General features: G+C 43.9%; 1 long non-coding RNA gene across 7 annotated transcripts in view; it reads left to right on the top strand.

The window, feature by feature from the left end:
- Positions 1-17,217, top strand: part of LOC143274520 (uncharacterized) — a 331,539-nt gene that overhangs the window by 247,869 nt on the left and 66,453 nt on the right. For all 7 annotated transcript variants that reach the window (XR_013053152.1, XR_013053147.1, XR_013053150.1 and 4 more), the window contains one exon: positions 8,348-8,489. This is a non-coding gene — a long non-coding RNA (uncharacterized LOC143274520). The remainder of the gene's footprint in view (positions 1-8,347; positions 8,490-17,217) is intronic.

Consider the following 17,217-nt stretch of genomic DNA (forward strand, 5'->3'; position numbering starts at 1 on the left):
AAAGTTAGGCGGCCATCTTCCGAGACCATAGTGGAATATGGCAGAAAGGGGGTGGGGCAGAGGGATTGCAGGGGGTGGTTGTCAGTCAATACCATGGCCAGTACATATTACACCTTGTTATATGATAACATCATTATAACCTGGGTCAATTAAATTGCTGCTTAACATGCTCTTACCATTCTTGTCTGCCTTGAATTGTGTTGCCTAGAAGCAAAGCTTGCAGCAGAGATGCATGTGTAGATGACTTCTTGAGGGAGTTGCTGTCTGGACTCACCTGCAGTGGAGAAAGGGCAATAGGAGAGGATGTAACAGGGAGGGTGCACAGAAATAGTGCCAGAGAAAGTCCAGCCTAAACCCGATCCCACGAGATGCTTTAGAACTTGGATCATGGTATAGAGTGTCCTACTCAGAGGGCAAAGAGCTTGGCTGTGCAACCTCATGTGAGCTAGTGCCCCCGCCCCAAGTAAAAAGTCTTTATTTCCCCAAGCATGTCTGGGAAAGTAGTTAATCCTTCAGAGAAGGGTGTATCATGAACCAAGCAACAGCAACTTGGAGACAGCACAGCAACAGAGCACCAGCATCATCTACTCCACCCTCTGGAACATCTTGATTTGCCTCTGGAAGACCATTTATGTGCTCTCAGCCAGATTCTCAACTCAAAGGATAAGTTTTGGACCTGGGACCTGGCCCAAGACTATCAGATCTGGCTGACCAGAGGCAGAGTCAAGGATGACCATGTGACATTACAAGAGTCAGGGAGACTCAAAGAGACTTTGGTAGGAGCAGTAGAAGACAGCCCCATTGGTCTTTTCTGTACCTAGTACTTAGTGTGATCATGAGCCAGACCAGTTGGGGCTGAACATGGGGCCTGGAAATGAAAGCAGCCCAGTGGCTGGCACTGAAGACGTGAAACAACAAAACTCCCAATTCAGTCCCCAAATCAAGGCATGATTGAAGATTTTACACTACTCTTGCATTTTCATTTATGTGACAACCAGATCTCATGTAGTCCAGGCTGGCCTCAAACTTACTATGTAGCCAAGGATGACCTTGAATTTTTGATCCTCCTGCCTCCACACCTAGAATGCTGGAATTGCAGGTGTGCACCAACATATCCAGTTTTGGCTTTATGTTTGCAATGCAAGTGTGCCGACTGAGATATGGCTCCAGCTCCCTTTGTTATTATTTTACTTGGTCCTTTGGCCTGAGAATTCTGGGTATTTGCAACACAGAGTTTAACTGATATCAAGACCATAATGGATCTAGAAGCAGTATGCAAATTAGGGCAGTCAATCAGTTTCTTGGAATACTGTTGTTATATAAATACAATTTTCTTTTGACTGAGTGAACAGAAACATCCAGGCTGGGGCAGATTTCCAATTGAGTTTTATTCTCTGAGACAAAGACAAGGAATGTTAGGATGCTCTGAGGGAGCACCCCGCCACCTCTGGCATGGAGGCTTTCCAGCCAGCTTTCCTGGATATCAGAGGCCAAGGTGTGCCACAGCAAGAGAGGACGTCATACTAGTAGGAAAGGCATGTGGAGAATGGAACTGCAAACCAATATGACAAAACCAACCAGCTAGTCAGCCAAACCACCCTCTCAAGGCCAGGGAGATGGCTCCATGGAGAAAAGCCCTTGCTGCAGAAGCCTGGCAACCTGACAAGTTTGATCCCTGGAGCCCACAGTAAAACTGAAAGGAGCAGCAGCCAGATGTGGGAGCCGTGGACATCTGTAATCCTTGCATTCCTAGAGCAATGTGGGAGGCAGAGATGGGAGACTCGCCTAGGAGCTCCAGGGTGTGCTAACCTGGAATTTACGCATAGCAGCAGAGCAGGAGACCAGTGTGAGCAAGGTGCAAAGCAAAAGCCAAGCCCCAGAAGTTCTCCCCTGACCCCCTCACTTCTAGATGCCTGCTGTGGCACACACATGCTAGTCTTCATAGGGCGCACACACACACACACACACACACACACACACACACACACACACAGAGAGAGAGAGAGAGAGAGAGAGAGAGAGAGAGAGAGAGAGAACAAAAAATTATCCAAACAAAAACCATTTAATTCATACAAACTTTCCTACTGACCAGGTAAATTTTATTGACTATGTGGTCCTGAGCATTTAGAAAGTTAGGTTTTGATCAGTATTTTTTCCCTTTTATGCCATTAGTGTTTTCTTCCTCTAATATTGTTTCCTCGTACAGTGTGCAGTGCTGTGGCTCCTGGCCTCAAATCCCCAGATTTCAAAACCACACCCTGCATTTAAACATAGACACCTGCGGACAGTTTTTCCAAAAACAAAAACAAAGCAAAGCAAAACCCTGGTGCTGTGGGGCTGAGGAGATCAGTTGGTCAGGAAAGTGCTGCTGTGCACCTGAGGACCTGAGTTCAAGCCCCAGCACTGACAGTTTTGTTGTTGTCTCATCACTATCTGTAATTCCAGCCCCAGGCATCTGATGCCCTCTTCTGACCTTCAAGGGCACATACACATATGTGCAAAAACACTCATGCACATAAAATAGTAAAATGAATTTAAGATGTCTTTTGGTTATTTTAAAATGTAAGGTCATGAGTGTAAGGGTTCCCCCACTCCTTTGCTGTATCTTTGAAGCCAGAACAGTCTGGCACATAGTATAAGCTTATTTAATTTGCATTGAATTAGATTTTGTGACAAAGTAGTTATGCTAGCCACAGCAAGTCAGCAAGATTAGCTTCCCTTTTCCTGGTGACCCTCTCTATCCAATGTTGTCATGCTCACTTGGGATTTCTTTGAGTTAGTCTTGACCTTGTTATGGTTTGGAAGTGAAGTGCCCCTCCCTCACAGGCACATGTGTTTGAACACATGATCTGCAGCTTGTGGTGCTGTTTGGGAAGGGTGTGGAATCTCTGAGACATAGAGCTTAGCTAGCAGAAGTGAGTCCTGGAGGCAGGCCTTGAGGATTGTATCCACCTCTGGTCCAGCACACACTGTGTTCATCTTGATCACCAAGACTTGACCACCACAATAGCCTCGGTGAACTCTGCCATGCCATCTCCTTCCCGGTGAACCACGCAGAGGCAGGATAAACCCACCCTCCCTTGAGTTGCTTCTGACAGTTCTTTTTCAGTGATGATGTAGCAAAGAGATGTGAACCTTTTCATCCTAGTCACTATTTTCAGTGATGATTCTCTTGGGTGACTTTCTATAAGGATACACAGAGAATAATATGCATACTAACTCAAACACCATCCTCCACGAGCCTGAGCCCCACTGCTCCCGAGCCCGACAGTTGATGTTTGCGTTCATACTGTGTCCCATCTCGCCCACTGCTCAGATAAAGACTTTGCATAAGCAAAGCACACATTATGTTGTCATTGATCTTATTTGTTCTTTTCTGTCTCCTCTCTTTTTTTTTTGTCCTGAGTTCTCTCTTACTGCCGTAGTGAAGCCACTAAGGGCTCCTGAGAAGCATGTGTCCTTCCCTGATCGTGCATCAGAACCATCTGGGGAGTCTTTAATAACCCCACCGGTGACCAGTTGAGACACATGGAGTACCAGGCTTTTCAAAGGCCCCTGGACAGCCATGACTGAGGGCCTCTGTCCTAGTCCCATATCATCAGGTGTAGAACACCTGTTTAATGCCTGCATGATATTTTACAGCAAGGATCATCAACATTTACTCACATAATTCTGCATTTATGTACATTCCAACTGCACCAGATGTATTTCCTTTGTGCCCATGTTGACTGAGGAAGTTTCATTATTATAGTATTTTTGCCAAGGATTAACACCTTTTATCCTTCTATGATCCCTCATTTCGAAGAATTTGTGCTTTTGGCCTTGAATTATTTCTTTTTCTTTTTCTTTTTCTTTTTCTTTTTTTTTCTTTCTTTTTTTTTTTTGGTTTCTCGAGACAGGGTTTCTCTGGGTAGCTTTGCTCCTTTCCTGGAACTCACTTGGTAGTCTAGGCTGGCTTCGAACTCACAGAGATCTGCCTGGCTCTGCCTCCTGAGTGCTGGGATTAAAGGCGTGTGCCGCCGCCGCCGCCGCCGCCACTCGGCTTCTTCTTTTTTATTATTAAATTTTAAAATTTATTTTACATACCAACCACAGTTTCCCTTTCCTCCTCTCTTTCTGTTCCCTCCCCCAACCTCCTTTCTACCCCCTGCCATCCACTCTTCAGAAAGTGTAAGGCCTCCCGTGGGAGTCAACAAAGCATGGCATATCAAGTTGAGACAGGACCAAGCTTCTTCCCCTTGCATCAAGGCTGAGCAAGGCATCCCACCATAGGGAATAGGTTCTAAAAAGCCAGCTCATGCACTAGGGATAGATTCTGGTCTCATTGCTAGGGGCCCCACAAACAGACCAAGCTACACCACTGTCACCCATATGCAGAAGGCCTTGGATCAGCCATCACTGTGGGTTTCCCCATCATAATCTTGACCTCACTGGCTCCTACAATCCTTCATCCCTCTCAGTCCAATCTCAGTCGAATGTTAGGCTGTGGATCTCTGCCTCTGCTTCCATCAGTTACTGGATGAAGTTTCTATGATGACAATTAGGGTAGTCACCTCTCTGCTTACAGGAGAAGGCAGTTCAGGCACCTGCTCCACTATTGCTAGGAGTCTCAGCTGGGGTCATCCTGGTGGATTCCTGGGATTTTCCCTGGTACCAGGTTTCTCCCTAACCCCATAATGGCCCCCTCTATCCAGATAACTTTTGTTATTTTCCCTCTCCGTCCCTCCCCCAACTCAATCATCCCAATCCCTCATTTCCAATCCCCCATCACCTCCCCTTTACCCACCTCACCTCCAGTTTACCCAGGAGATTTCATCTATTTCCCCTTCCCAGGGCAATCCATGCATCCCTCTTAGGGTCCTCCTTGTTACCTAGTTTCTCTAGGGCTGTGGATTATAGCCTGGTTATCCTTTGCTGTACATCTACTATCCACTTATGAGTGAGTACATACTGTGTTTGTCTTTCTGGGTCTGGGTTACCTCACTCAGGATGATTTTTTTCTAGTTCCATCATTTGCCTGCAAACTTCATGATGTCATCTTTTTTTTTTTTTAATAGCTGAGTAATATTCCATTGTGTGAATGAACCACATTTTCTTCATCCATTCTTTGATTGAGGGGCACCTAGGTTCTGGCTATTACATATAGTGCTGTTATGAACATAGTTGAGCAAGTGTCCTTGTGGTATGATTGAACATCCTTTGATTATATGCCCAAGAGTGGTATCACTGAGTCTTGAGGTAGATTTATTCCCAATTTTCTGAGAAACTGCCATACTGATTTCCAAAGTAGCTGTACAAGTTTGCACTCCCACCTGCAGTGGAGGAATGTTCCCCTTACTTGCTTACTTGAATTATTTCTATGTGATGGTTCTGTCACTACTTATGCTTCCTATGTCGGTGCCTTTGCTGAACATGCCTTTATTTGCTTCCTGTTTACTTACCCACAGTTCATTTGCTCACTCCTTTTAAGTATAAGAACACATATTTAGAATTTTTTGAATGTCTTTGTCTTTTGATAAGAGCACTAGCATTTTTTCAGAGAATATCTAAAAAGAGGGGCTGAGGAGGTGGCTTAGTGGTTAAAATGCTGTCATTCACATAAAAGGCAGGAGGGGTGGTGACCCCCTGAAATCCCAGTGCTCAGAAAGCAGTGTCAGGTGATCTCTGAGGCAAACTGGCATGGCTAGAAATGGACTCTAGGCTCAGCAAGAAACCCTGCTGTAGAGGGTACTGTAGACAAAATTCTAAACAGTCTTATTAAATAAGAAACACAGAGCCAAATACAGAGTTAAAAGTCCAAGAGATCAGAGCACTAGTGAAGAGCTAAGATGACCTTTAGCTTACCACTCGATGCCATCCTTCCTCTGAGAGAGAGCTTCTCCCTGTGTGACTTTTATTGCTTTCCTGTTCTGCCTTCTCATTGGCTCTAAGTCCAGCCACATGACTTTCTCATCACTGCCTGTCTATACAGACCTCCTGGTCTCTATGGTTGGTACTGGGATTAAAGACTCGGGTCACCAAGCTTGGCTGTGTCCTTGACCACACAGAGACTCTGCCTGCCATGTGATCGGATTAAGGGTGTGTGCTACCACCCCTGGACTTCTGCTTAATGGCTCGCTTTTACCTCTGATCTCCAGGCAACTTTATTTATTAACATACAAATAAAATAACATTTCAGCACAAATAAAATATCACGATAGGGTACAAGCTTGAAGATAAGTACTAGGGAAAACAGGAATATTAAGCATACATACTTGTCTCTTCAACAGAAGGATTGTGTACTTGTTTCTTACCCAGAAGCCAGGGAGTGGATGCAATTGTTAGCCTGGTGATCTGGTATAGGGCCAGCTCACATCTGAATCCCCAGAGTGTCCCAGAGTCTCCCTAGATCTTTATCTTGAGCATTGGTTCTTAGTCAATGAACCCATCCTTAGGAGAGATGTCATATGTACTTTATAGCCTAGTGATCTCTACACTATCTCCATCAGAGACCATACCAGATCCTAGTCCCTTAAGCTGTAGAACCAATCTTCATGGTAGAGGTCACATGTACTTTGCAAAAGAGTTTCAATGTAGTCATACCCTAAGTTTTACTGTGCACACAGGATTGAGACAAATGTTATCAGGGAACTTTTTCTCAAAGTTGTACTGTATTTAAATATGTTTGAAATAAAATGCCTGGTGTCAGACTCCAGAAATTTGAGCCAGCCAGGTTAAATAAGTTGTCATGGATGTGATTTCCTTCTTGTTTCTTATAGTTCAGTTCCCTGATGGTTGATGGTCATAGTATTTCCAGGAGCCCTCACACCTGCCTCAGTAAATAACATGGGGAATAATTGAAGAAGACACCTACCATCAACTTCTTGCCTCAACATGCACACTCAGGCAAATACACATGTGAACACTCATACTCACATGCATATAAACCATACACACATACACTAAATACTAAAAATAGTTTTAAGCCACGTTTTGAAAATTTCAAAAAAGACCAGGTTTCAAGTAAAAGTACTTGTGGAGTGGCAGGCACAGTGCCAGCCTGACGGGACAGTGGGATGACTGACCCCGCCCTATGTCCCCACTCTCTCAAGTCCTGATCATGCAGCTGTCACATAGGCCACTTCTTACTGCAGATGCAAGTTGCAAGTGCACACCAGCACGTTCTTACTTCCATCGCTCCTTCCCTCCTCATTTGCAGCAGGCTTAAATGATTAACACTCTTCAAAACAATGCAACTTCCGGTGTGTCTGTGCAAGTGTTGCTGGTGACTTCCAAGTGACATTGATATCACCCTGAAAACACCACTCCAGAGCACCCACTCTGTCATAGGCTTTGTTCAGAGAGACACACAGCAATAACACATTCATAAAAGTGAAAATTGAAAAGTCAATTGCACATTTCAGTTCTAAGTCTAGAACTCTCAAAACTGTCTTCCTTGGGTATTTGATGTATCTCTTGACTGGGGTAGGAATGGGCAGGCCAGAAGAGGTCTTCAATGGGAGCGGAAGGACTGAATTTCTTAAGAGAAATCTTTAAAAATCATTCAATGCAAGGCACAGCCGGTGACTGTATTTGTCCCCTGCAGGAAAATAACTGGGTGAACAACTTAAAGGGAAGGCCGCTCATTGGGCTCATGGTTTCAGGGCTGTAGCTGGTGGTTGTTTGCCCCCAACATCTTGGCTCTGAGCATCTTGGCAGAGGGTACATGATAGAACAAAGGACCTTGCCTCATGTCTCTTGGAAGCAAAGAGTAAGGGAGGGATCTGAGGCAAGCATATGCTTCAAGGGCATGCTCCCAGGGACCTACTCTTCCAATTAGGCCCCATCTCCTGGTTTCCACTATCTCTCCAGAACGTTACCAAATTATGAATCCATGGATGGATGACTCCACTGATTAGGTCAGAACCCGTACTATCAACCACTCTTCCCAAGACCTGCCTCTGAACCTTGTACTGGGGATGAAGTCTTCAACACTCCCAGTTTGTGGGGGACATACTATATTCAAACCAAGGCAACATCTCAACACAGTTCTGTGTGATAATTCCTGCTACTTTCTACTTTCCCATTCTACAGATGGGAGAATCGAGGCCCACAAAAGTCATGTCATTTGCCCATGGTGAATCTGCAAGTTACATAAGATTCAGGGATTGGCCTCCAGATCTCCATGGTGCTGGAGCTCACTTCCTTAACTCACTATGGAAATGGTTTCAACATGTGATGTACAACTTTCATGATCTGGCCTCTGCCAACTTCGTCATCTAGACTCCCCAGACCTCCTTACAATCTATGTTCCAGCCATACATACTTCACTGCTTCCTGATATATTTTGCTATTTATGCCTCTACAGCATCCCAAACTTGTACATCTCATCTGAGCCTCCATAGAATGTGAGCTCTCTGAGGGTGAGCACTCAGTGCAGAGCCTGGCACACAGCAGATGTTCAGTGACAGACTGTGTGGTCTCACCTCAATGACCCTCACACTGTGAAGGTAAGTTCTGCTCTACCATTCACCTTGGATTCTGTGCTGGGCCCTGGGGAATATGTCAGTGTCTTAGTTAGGGTTTCTATTCTGTGCTGAACACCATGACCAAAGCAACTTGGGGAGAAAAGGGTTTATTTGGCTTACACTTCCATATCACTGTTCATCACCAAAAGAGGTCAGGACAGGAACTAAAACAGGGCAGGAACCTGGAGGCAGGAGCTGAGGCAGAAGCCATGGAGGGATACTGCTTACTGGCTTGCTCATCATGGCTTGCTCAGCCTGTTTTCTTATAAAACCCAAGACCACCAGCTAGGAGTGGCCCTACTCAATCACTAATTGAGAAAATGCCCCACAGGCTTGCCTGCAGCCCAGTATTATGGAGGCATTTTCTCAACTGGGGTTCCCTCCTCCTATAAGACTCTAGCCTGTGTCAAGTTGACATAAAATTGGACAGCACAGTCAATGACAAGGAGGAACAGCCCCCCCGCACTCATATCAGAGTCTGCAAGCTCAAGTATCCAAAAGGGCAAAGAAGCACACTTAAGAAAGAAAGATGACCCAGGAAGCAACAGGGAAGATGAAGAAGGCCACTGTGGTCCAGGGGTGTGGGCTTCTTCTCACATCAACAAGGTGTTGCCATGTGGGTATCCTGGTCTATTGACTTCATAACTTTCAACATTTCAAGGCTAGTGAGAAATCTGGGTTTGGGCTATAGAGCTGGCTCAGTGGTTCAGAGGACCCAGGCAGCCATGTTGAACAGCTCACAACCACCTGTAACCCCAGGGGATCTGATGGCCTCTTTTGGACTCCAGGAGTACCTGTACACACACATGCATACAGAAGAAATAAGGATCTGTGTAAAAAATAATTTAATGATGGTTGAAATTCTAATTCTTTTTTTTAATTGTGGTGCAAATTAAAATCATCTTTTGGCATGATCTTGCCAGTTTTTTTCTTTTTTGGGGGGTGGGTGGATGTTAGGTCTTTAATCCAGGGTGATGAAGTATACCGATCTAGACTGGAATTCCGATATTACCATTTTCCTGGGTGGCCTTGGGATGTTGGTAAACATCTCTGAGCTCTGGGCTCACCCTAAATCTTCTTAATCTTAGCCCATGTAAACTCACTTATAGCAACCATTTATGCCCAGCACAAAGGAGGTCTTCCACAGTGGTGCTGGGAAGAGTGCATTGCTGTGATATTCTGTCTCCAGTGTAGAAGATGTGTTGAACAGAGTTCAGGTGGTGCCATGGACAAGAATTGAACAGAAATATCCATGAACCAATTAGAATGCATTTGTTTGCAAGTAACAAGCCTAACTCACATGGCTTAAAGGCCTCAGGGGGAATCCCATTCTGCTCAGGGGTTCAGATATGGGTTGTCCTAGCTGATCTTGTGGTGAAAATCAAACATGGTCTTACTGTGTGGAGGCAAGATGCTGCCTGATTGTTTTAAGATGTTTTCAAGATTAACCTCCTGTTTTCATTTTCTAGTCCAGTCAATTCTTCTGAAACTGTACAAATTTACACGTGGGAGGGAGTGGTTCCTTCCAGAAGGAAGAAAGTAAATATGCTTGTGATGTGCAAGTCTGCTTTGGAGTCCACGTCAAAATACAGCAGACATGTACTTCCGTGGGTACCACTGTGCCTCTTGATGGTGCTGAAGATGGAGATGGCTACAGAGCAGCAAATAACAGCTGCATATCTCCCACCTTACATCAGGCTCAGGGTTTCTTTGGCTTAAAGCTAATGGTGCAAAGGGTATTTCTGAATCTCTTTCCAGAGATGCTGTAAAACACAGAAGAAAATTTAATCTTATCATCCAGTAGTCACAATGCACACTGGGCACTTTAAAATGCACTTCCATTTGATCTCTTCTAATGCAGGGTGCCCAGGTGTTTGACATGACCTAAATCCCTCATGAGGTTGCTGAGACAGGAGCTGCAACTTCAGAGTGTGGCAGCCCAGAATGGCAAGTGCAAGGGACTAATTATCCTAGTTCCTTGAGACCATGTGCACCCTGGCTGACTTCCATATCCATGCACCTCAAATACAGATAAGCTAGCAGCTGCTGATGTGTTTTAAGGGACTCTGAGGACCTAGGGGAGGCCTCCTGAAGTTGATCTGTGGTGAAATGTCCTTTTCTGGGGCTGGTCTGTCCATCCCAATAAGCTCTTGCAGCTTCTAGGAGCAGATGCATGCCCTCTGGCTGGGTTTGGGGGAGGTGGCTGAAAGTCTGAATTTTGATTAGTAAGAACAGAGTTATATTTTGTCTTTTGTGAAACTCAAGTTAGTTTTCCATTTTCTCAAGAAGATGGAAGTAGGCTAGAGATAAGAGCACGTGGACATTTGACTTGAATGAGTGCTGGCGGCCCTAACTTTATTGTCTGGATGATGGAAGTTTTTTACTTCACACACACACACACACACACACACACACACACACACACACACACACACACACACACATTAGTGTGCTAATGCTGCAGTTACACTGGAGCATGGCAGAGGAGGGTGCTGAGTCTCATGTCCTGCAAGCTCCAGGTGGTACCACCAACTGCTGTCACCTGAGCCACCTCTGCACACAGAGAGGCAGTCCTCCTAACTGCTTCCATTCTAGAGTCATCTGAGGGAGATTTTAAAAAAAAAAAAAAATCAAGAAGTCAAACTACACTTATGCAGGCCAATGCAGAATGTTGCAGTGGCACCAGAATCAGTCTCATTGGAAGACGTCCTCGATAATTGGGAACCAGTCCTGGTGACTGCACACTGTAGCAAGCTGGGAATCTAATCAGTCCAATGCCTGGCCCCACCCAGGATGGATCTCTTGAGATGTGTGTGCTTGGGGGTTGTACAGAAGAATTCTGAGTTTGAAAGCCTTCCAGGCTAATGGTCTATAATGAAGCTACTCAAGGGTGTGGAGGGAACCAACTCCCTGTTGTTACCTCCCACCCTGGGATCTTAGGAATCTCTACTGTTGTCTTTAAGGATAGAATTATCATTTGAGGGCTTAGTTCTGTACCTTACAAGACTCATATGCCTGGGAACCTTAATTTTGTGAGTGTTTGTGTGCCTGTCTGTCTGTTTGTGTGCCTCTACATGTACATGCCGTAGTCAGAAGAGGACATCTGAAGTCCTGTCAATTCTGCCCAATCCCTTTGAAAGAGGGTCTCTCGCTCAACCAGAAGCTCACACGAGGGCTAGGCTGACTGGCTAGTGAGCTCCCACAACCTAGTCCTAGCATTAATCCACGTTGTCCCATGCTGCAGGCTTTTTCCAGGAAGAAGGATGTTCTTTTACTTTCCACATTGTCCTGAAATTAACACTGAATGTTGATATCTCTTCTAAATCTTTTATTGTGTTATTTTTTGTTTTGTTTGAGACAGTTTCCTTGTGCTTCCCAGGGCAGCCTGGAGATCCTTTCCCCTCGACCTTCCATGTTCTGCAATTACAGGCACTCACCAAGATCCTCATTTCAAATATCCAGATACGGGCTTGCTGGATGTTGTCATTGCTATTGGTGTCCTCCTCCTCCTTCGACTTATATTCTTCCAGTCTCTCGTGGGTGTGTCTACCTTATTTCCTTCAGACAGGGTGTCTCACTGACCTAGAAGCTTCCCTCCTCAGCTAGGCAGCTGGACAGTGAGTTCTTGGGGTCCTCCTGTCTTTGACCTCTGAGGCTGGGGTCACACAGTTATGCCAGCTTCCTATGTGGGCACTGGGGATTTGAACTCAGGTCTTCGCACTTACACAGCATGTGCTCTTACTCACTAAGCCATCTCCCTATCCCTTCTTCCAGTCTCTTTTATTTTGCAAAATTGAAATTGTTTAATAGGCTTTTTATCCCTTTCAATGTATCAAAAATCATTTCCTTGTATCTTTTTTGAGAAATACATTTATTAATGATTACAGATTATTACGATTCATTTAACAGTTCCTTACTTTTAATAAATATTTGGATTGCTTCTGACTCTTACAATTTAGGCAAACTCAGATGTGGAAAGCAGGTTAGCGAGTAGGAACACCTCCTTAGGAGAACAGACTCCTGTTGTCTGTTACAACTTCACAACTACAATGCGTTTTAAACATCCACTGCTATGCACACCTTGATTATGTAGTAGGTGAGTGAACGAGTCAATGAACAAAGTGAGGTGCTGCAACCCTGGCATTTAACAGGGCAGTTGATGCGCAGTCAGTGGACTCCGAAGAATACATTAAAAAATACTTAGCTGCAGCTGGGATATGCCAGGAGGCTGGTTCTAAAACATAATTTACTTCTTCCTGGTGCAAGAAGCCAGGCTCTATTGCCTAGAAATACTTCACAAAGTGAGGGCTAACGTCATAATTTGCTCTCAGTATGGTTTCAGGAAATTAATTGTTCCATTTCTTAAGACCTTTTTCTGTGCAATAATTAAAGAAAAAACCCTCCACCACAGCAATTATCTATAATTACTAATGAAAACAGGTGTCTCAAATGCCTTTTCAAATTGAGACATGAATGGTTCATTATCGTCACAGGCAACTACCAATATCCAATTTTCAATGAGATATTGAGATCAAACATAAGGTGGAGGATGGTCAGGGAGAACAAAGGGAACAGGCACTTCCTGGATCCTGCTCACTAGAGGAAGCTTGGCAGAGGGCGGGGTTTGACAAGCATTCAGATAAGAAGCAGGGAGCTGCTTGATAAGGCAGCATACAGCCTGGCTGAGAAAAGTATGAGGCAGAGCAGTGTAGAGGGCAAAAATCTCACTGCAATGCCTTTCTTGGGGTGAGATTAATGCAGTCAAGCTGTTGTCTCTAAGCTTTGTCTCTCTGTTGAGTAATTGAGAAAGAACTGCAGTTATTAGCTTCAGAACTTCTGTATGTGCCATTCAAGGCCATTGGGAAACAATTGAATGAGCGGATGGGAAGGTGTTAGCAGTGCCCAGCTTGTGCCTGGAGGTCAAGATTAATGAGGCCCCTTTCCAGCCTGTCAAATCATCTTCCCACACTATATCTTCATTGATAAAAGTGCCCTATTTTCCCTTTACAGTTTTTCTCAGTTCTTAATGTCCATGAACTTGCAATAATAGAACAGGGTTGTTGTTGTTTATTTCTGCTTTTTGGGGGGCTGCTACCCAGATCCCAAATAAATCACATACAGAGGCTCACATTTAATTATAAATGCCCAGCCTTTGTTTGACTCAGTTTCTAGCCAGCTTTCCTTAGCTTAAATTATTCTGTTTACCTTTTGCCTCTCAGCTTTATCATTCTCTTACTTCTGTAAATTTTACTCTTATTCCATGGCTTTTTTTGACTTCAGAATGGAAGTCAGGCAAGGCATTGCATTGGGAGAGATGTTATGCCTTTGTTTCCACAGGAAATAAAAAGCTATGGAAATTAATAAGGATCAGATTTGACCAGGAGAGATCTCCTAAAAATTGTAACTACAGACATGAAGGAAGAAACTAAGAAAAACTACAAGACAGGTGGCATATATGCTGATCCCTCTACATGGGAACAGTTCTGTGACTGGATGAGGCCATTCTTTCATATGGCATGGAGGAATATTACAATTTGGTTATTTAGTCCAAATGGACTTATACAGTTGACAGATGCCTTTCACATGCTCAAACACGGAACAGAAAATAATCTTTATATGACTTGTGTACACCCTACATTCTGTACTTGTGTTAATGCAGATATGATGTTACCTTTAAAAGTTTGTGTGTTTTCAGAAAAAAGGACCAGTACCAATGAAGGCAAGACAAGTAGCCTAGGTGATCTAGCCTCACAAAATGCCTCCATTGCTGTTTCCTCAAAAATCTGCTCAGAACAACTTCAAAGTGGCTAGCTAAGACAGTCCAACCTAATAGACTACTCCAGCCAAGACTTCAAATAAGACCTACACTTTCCTATCACACAGAGACTGGACAACAAATGATATAGCGAGCTCGCCCAGAACTTGACAATTATTCCAGTTTTCTCAGGGTCCGCTAAAGGTATCATCATCCCCAGACATCAGGAAGTAATTTTAAGAACATTATGCCCACATTCCTGAAAGGGGGGTGGTGGTTTTTGGTCATTCAGTGATTATGGATGTTTCTCTTTATTTATGGGGATTGGTTGCAAGTTGTTACTGATCATGATCAGGAAGAAAACTAAGTAAAGGAGATTAGATCCAGAGATCTCTTTCTGAAGAGAAAAAAAGGGGGATATAGGAATGATAGGATAAAAGGGTAGATTATTGAATCTACTTTTAAAATAAAAAGCAACTACTTAAATATTTTAAATTGGTATGGATTTTTATATATTGATACAAATTTAAGGTTATTTTTGTTGTAACATACTGTATTGTACCTATGTAGCTCATTTTAAAATGTAATGTAAAGTTCTAGTCCTTGAAAACTATTATTACAAACTGTTTAGGATAATTAAGAAATGTGGGTTAGTAGTTTGTCATCTATAACAATCAAACTTATAGTCATGTTAGGTATGTTTTCAAGGTTAAACAGAGATATATTTTAGATAGATAGGTGTTCTTCAAACACTTCAGAGATCCACAGAATATGGCATTTAAGATATTTTAAGGCTTTTCATGACAGTGAAATACGTCTGTTCCTGGCAGAACCAATCTACTTCAAAGAATATGACAGGCATTGAAGAACCTCCTTATGGAGTTTGCTTTCAATGTGATAAGCTATCCAATGGGCAAGAAATTTCTCTTACCTTGACTGCTGACAGTATGCTGTCCAAATTGGACAGGCAGGAAACAAAGGAAATGGATGCCAACCTTTTCCAAGGTAGGCCAGTCCTTCAAAATTCCTGCTTCATAGAAAAGTCTGTCAGCTAATCTAGGCCTATAGGCTGAAGATGGATGCCCCAATGCTGCAGAGGAACCCTGGGTAACCGTCCAGGCAGCCAGATGTCTGTGTCATTTCTATAGTTTTGGAAGTGGCTTGCTTTGCACTTCCTGTTCACTCAGGTAATAGTTTATCCTTTTCAGGTCTCTGATGGAGTTGATGACTAGATAGTTATAGTTTTACAGTTTTCCTTGTTACCAAATTCAGAGAAGAAACTCACAGCAGAAATGTAAAGTTTATGATGTTGAGAGACATAAAAGTTTAAGTTGTTTATCTAAAATATGTTTTAAGGTCTAAAAAGGTATTTTTAGGTTGGTAATACAAGTTATGATTGAAAGCGATTTAAGTACAAAACTTTGGACCCAACAAGATAGGATGGATTATAATAGAGTACTTTCTCCAAAGTTGCCAAATACAAATGGACTGGACATTGTGAATGTAATTTTTACCTGATAATTGTAGGGAAAAGGGGCTGGCTAAAGAAACCCACCCTGACCCTGGAGCCCAGAATTAGGGAAGGATGGCTCAGATAAGGCCAGTGAGAGAAACACAGTTTGGCTCAGATCAGAGCCATATCTGCCCCTGCCCAACTGACTTGTGAAATCAACTGATCACAGAGAAGGACAGTAGAATCCTGGCCCTAGGGTCCAGGACCAGGGAAAGAAACACAGCCTGTGTTTGGGACCTGAGCCAGAGAAACCAACACTTTATCCCCAAACCCAGAACTGAGGAAATATGCCCTGACTCTGAAACTAGTACCAAAATAACACTCTTGGCCCCTAGAATCAGAGTCAGTGAAAGAAATGTGCCCTGGCCTTAGAATTAGTGTCAAAAAGCCAAGAAAAGCCAGTGAAAGAAACACAGTTTGGCCCTGAAATCAGGGCCATCTCTGCCCCTTGCCCACAAAACTGACCAATCCCTGGGCAGAAAATAAACTAACCAATCACAGTTGACTCCATCCCCTAGATATCCTATATAAACCACCCTGCCTGGTCAGTTGTGAGCTGTTCTCTCCACCCTGTTAGAGGCAGCTACTCTCCTGGACTCCTCCTTCCCAAATAAACCTCTTTCTCAAAAGAGTTTTGGGTGAAGACCCTCAGTCACTGGTGCACAGAAGAACCTTGCTAAGACATCCCATAGTGGACTGAGCAAGAGAGAGCTGAACAGAAGAACCTTGCTGGGATGTCCCATAGTGGGCTGAGCAAGAGAGAGCTGGTAACACTGAGCCAGAGACTGAGGCTCTCCAGGAAAGGAGCAGGATTGCTGTGTCCTGAGGGGAGACAATCCCCCATCACACCAGGTATATCCTGACTTTCCCAAAGAGTCAGGATACCCTTCCTTGCTGAAGCAGGTCCAGGCCTGACTCTCCTGAGTAGTCAGAAAAATTTCCTTTCCAAAGTTGGTCTGTTTCTTTGCAGTCCCAGCCATCACAGCTGTGCCAAACAGCTCCAGGTGTGCAGGACACCTTTGGGGCAGAGCTCTTGTCCTAAGTAGCTTGAGTTGTCCAGGATGCTTCACCCTCTAGGGCTGAACTGTCTCCTTGAAGGTTCAGCCTTCAATTTACTTACATTTTGGTGCCGAAACCTGGGACACCAAACCCAGAGTTTTTGCCGTTTACTTACAATAATTGTTCTTATTGTATATAGTTTTACTGTGTTAGAGTTAAAACCTTTCCTTTTTATTTAGACAAAAAGGGGGAAATGTTGTTGGGTGTCTGATCACACTGTGTACAAATGTGTCACTGTTTGATCTCACCTCTACCTAAGGCACATTCTGCTTGGTTTAATAAAGAGCTGAATAGCCAGTAGCTAATCAGGAGAGGATAAGTGGGACTTCCAGGCAGAGATAGGAACTGTTGGAAGAATCTGAGAGGCAGGGGATTCACCAGCC

Source organism: Peromyscus maniculatus, chromosome 8 (assembly GCF_049852395.1).
Source record: "Peromyscus maniculatus bairdii isolate BWxNUB_F1_BW_parent chromosome 8, HU_Pman_BW_mat_3.1, whole genome shotgun sequence".
NCBI lineage: Eukaryota > Metazoa > Chordata > Mammalia > Rodentia > Cricetidae > Peromyscus > Peromyscus maniculatus.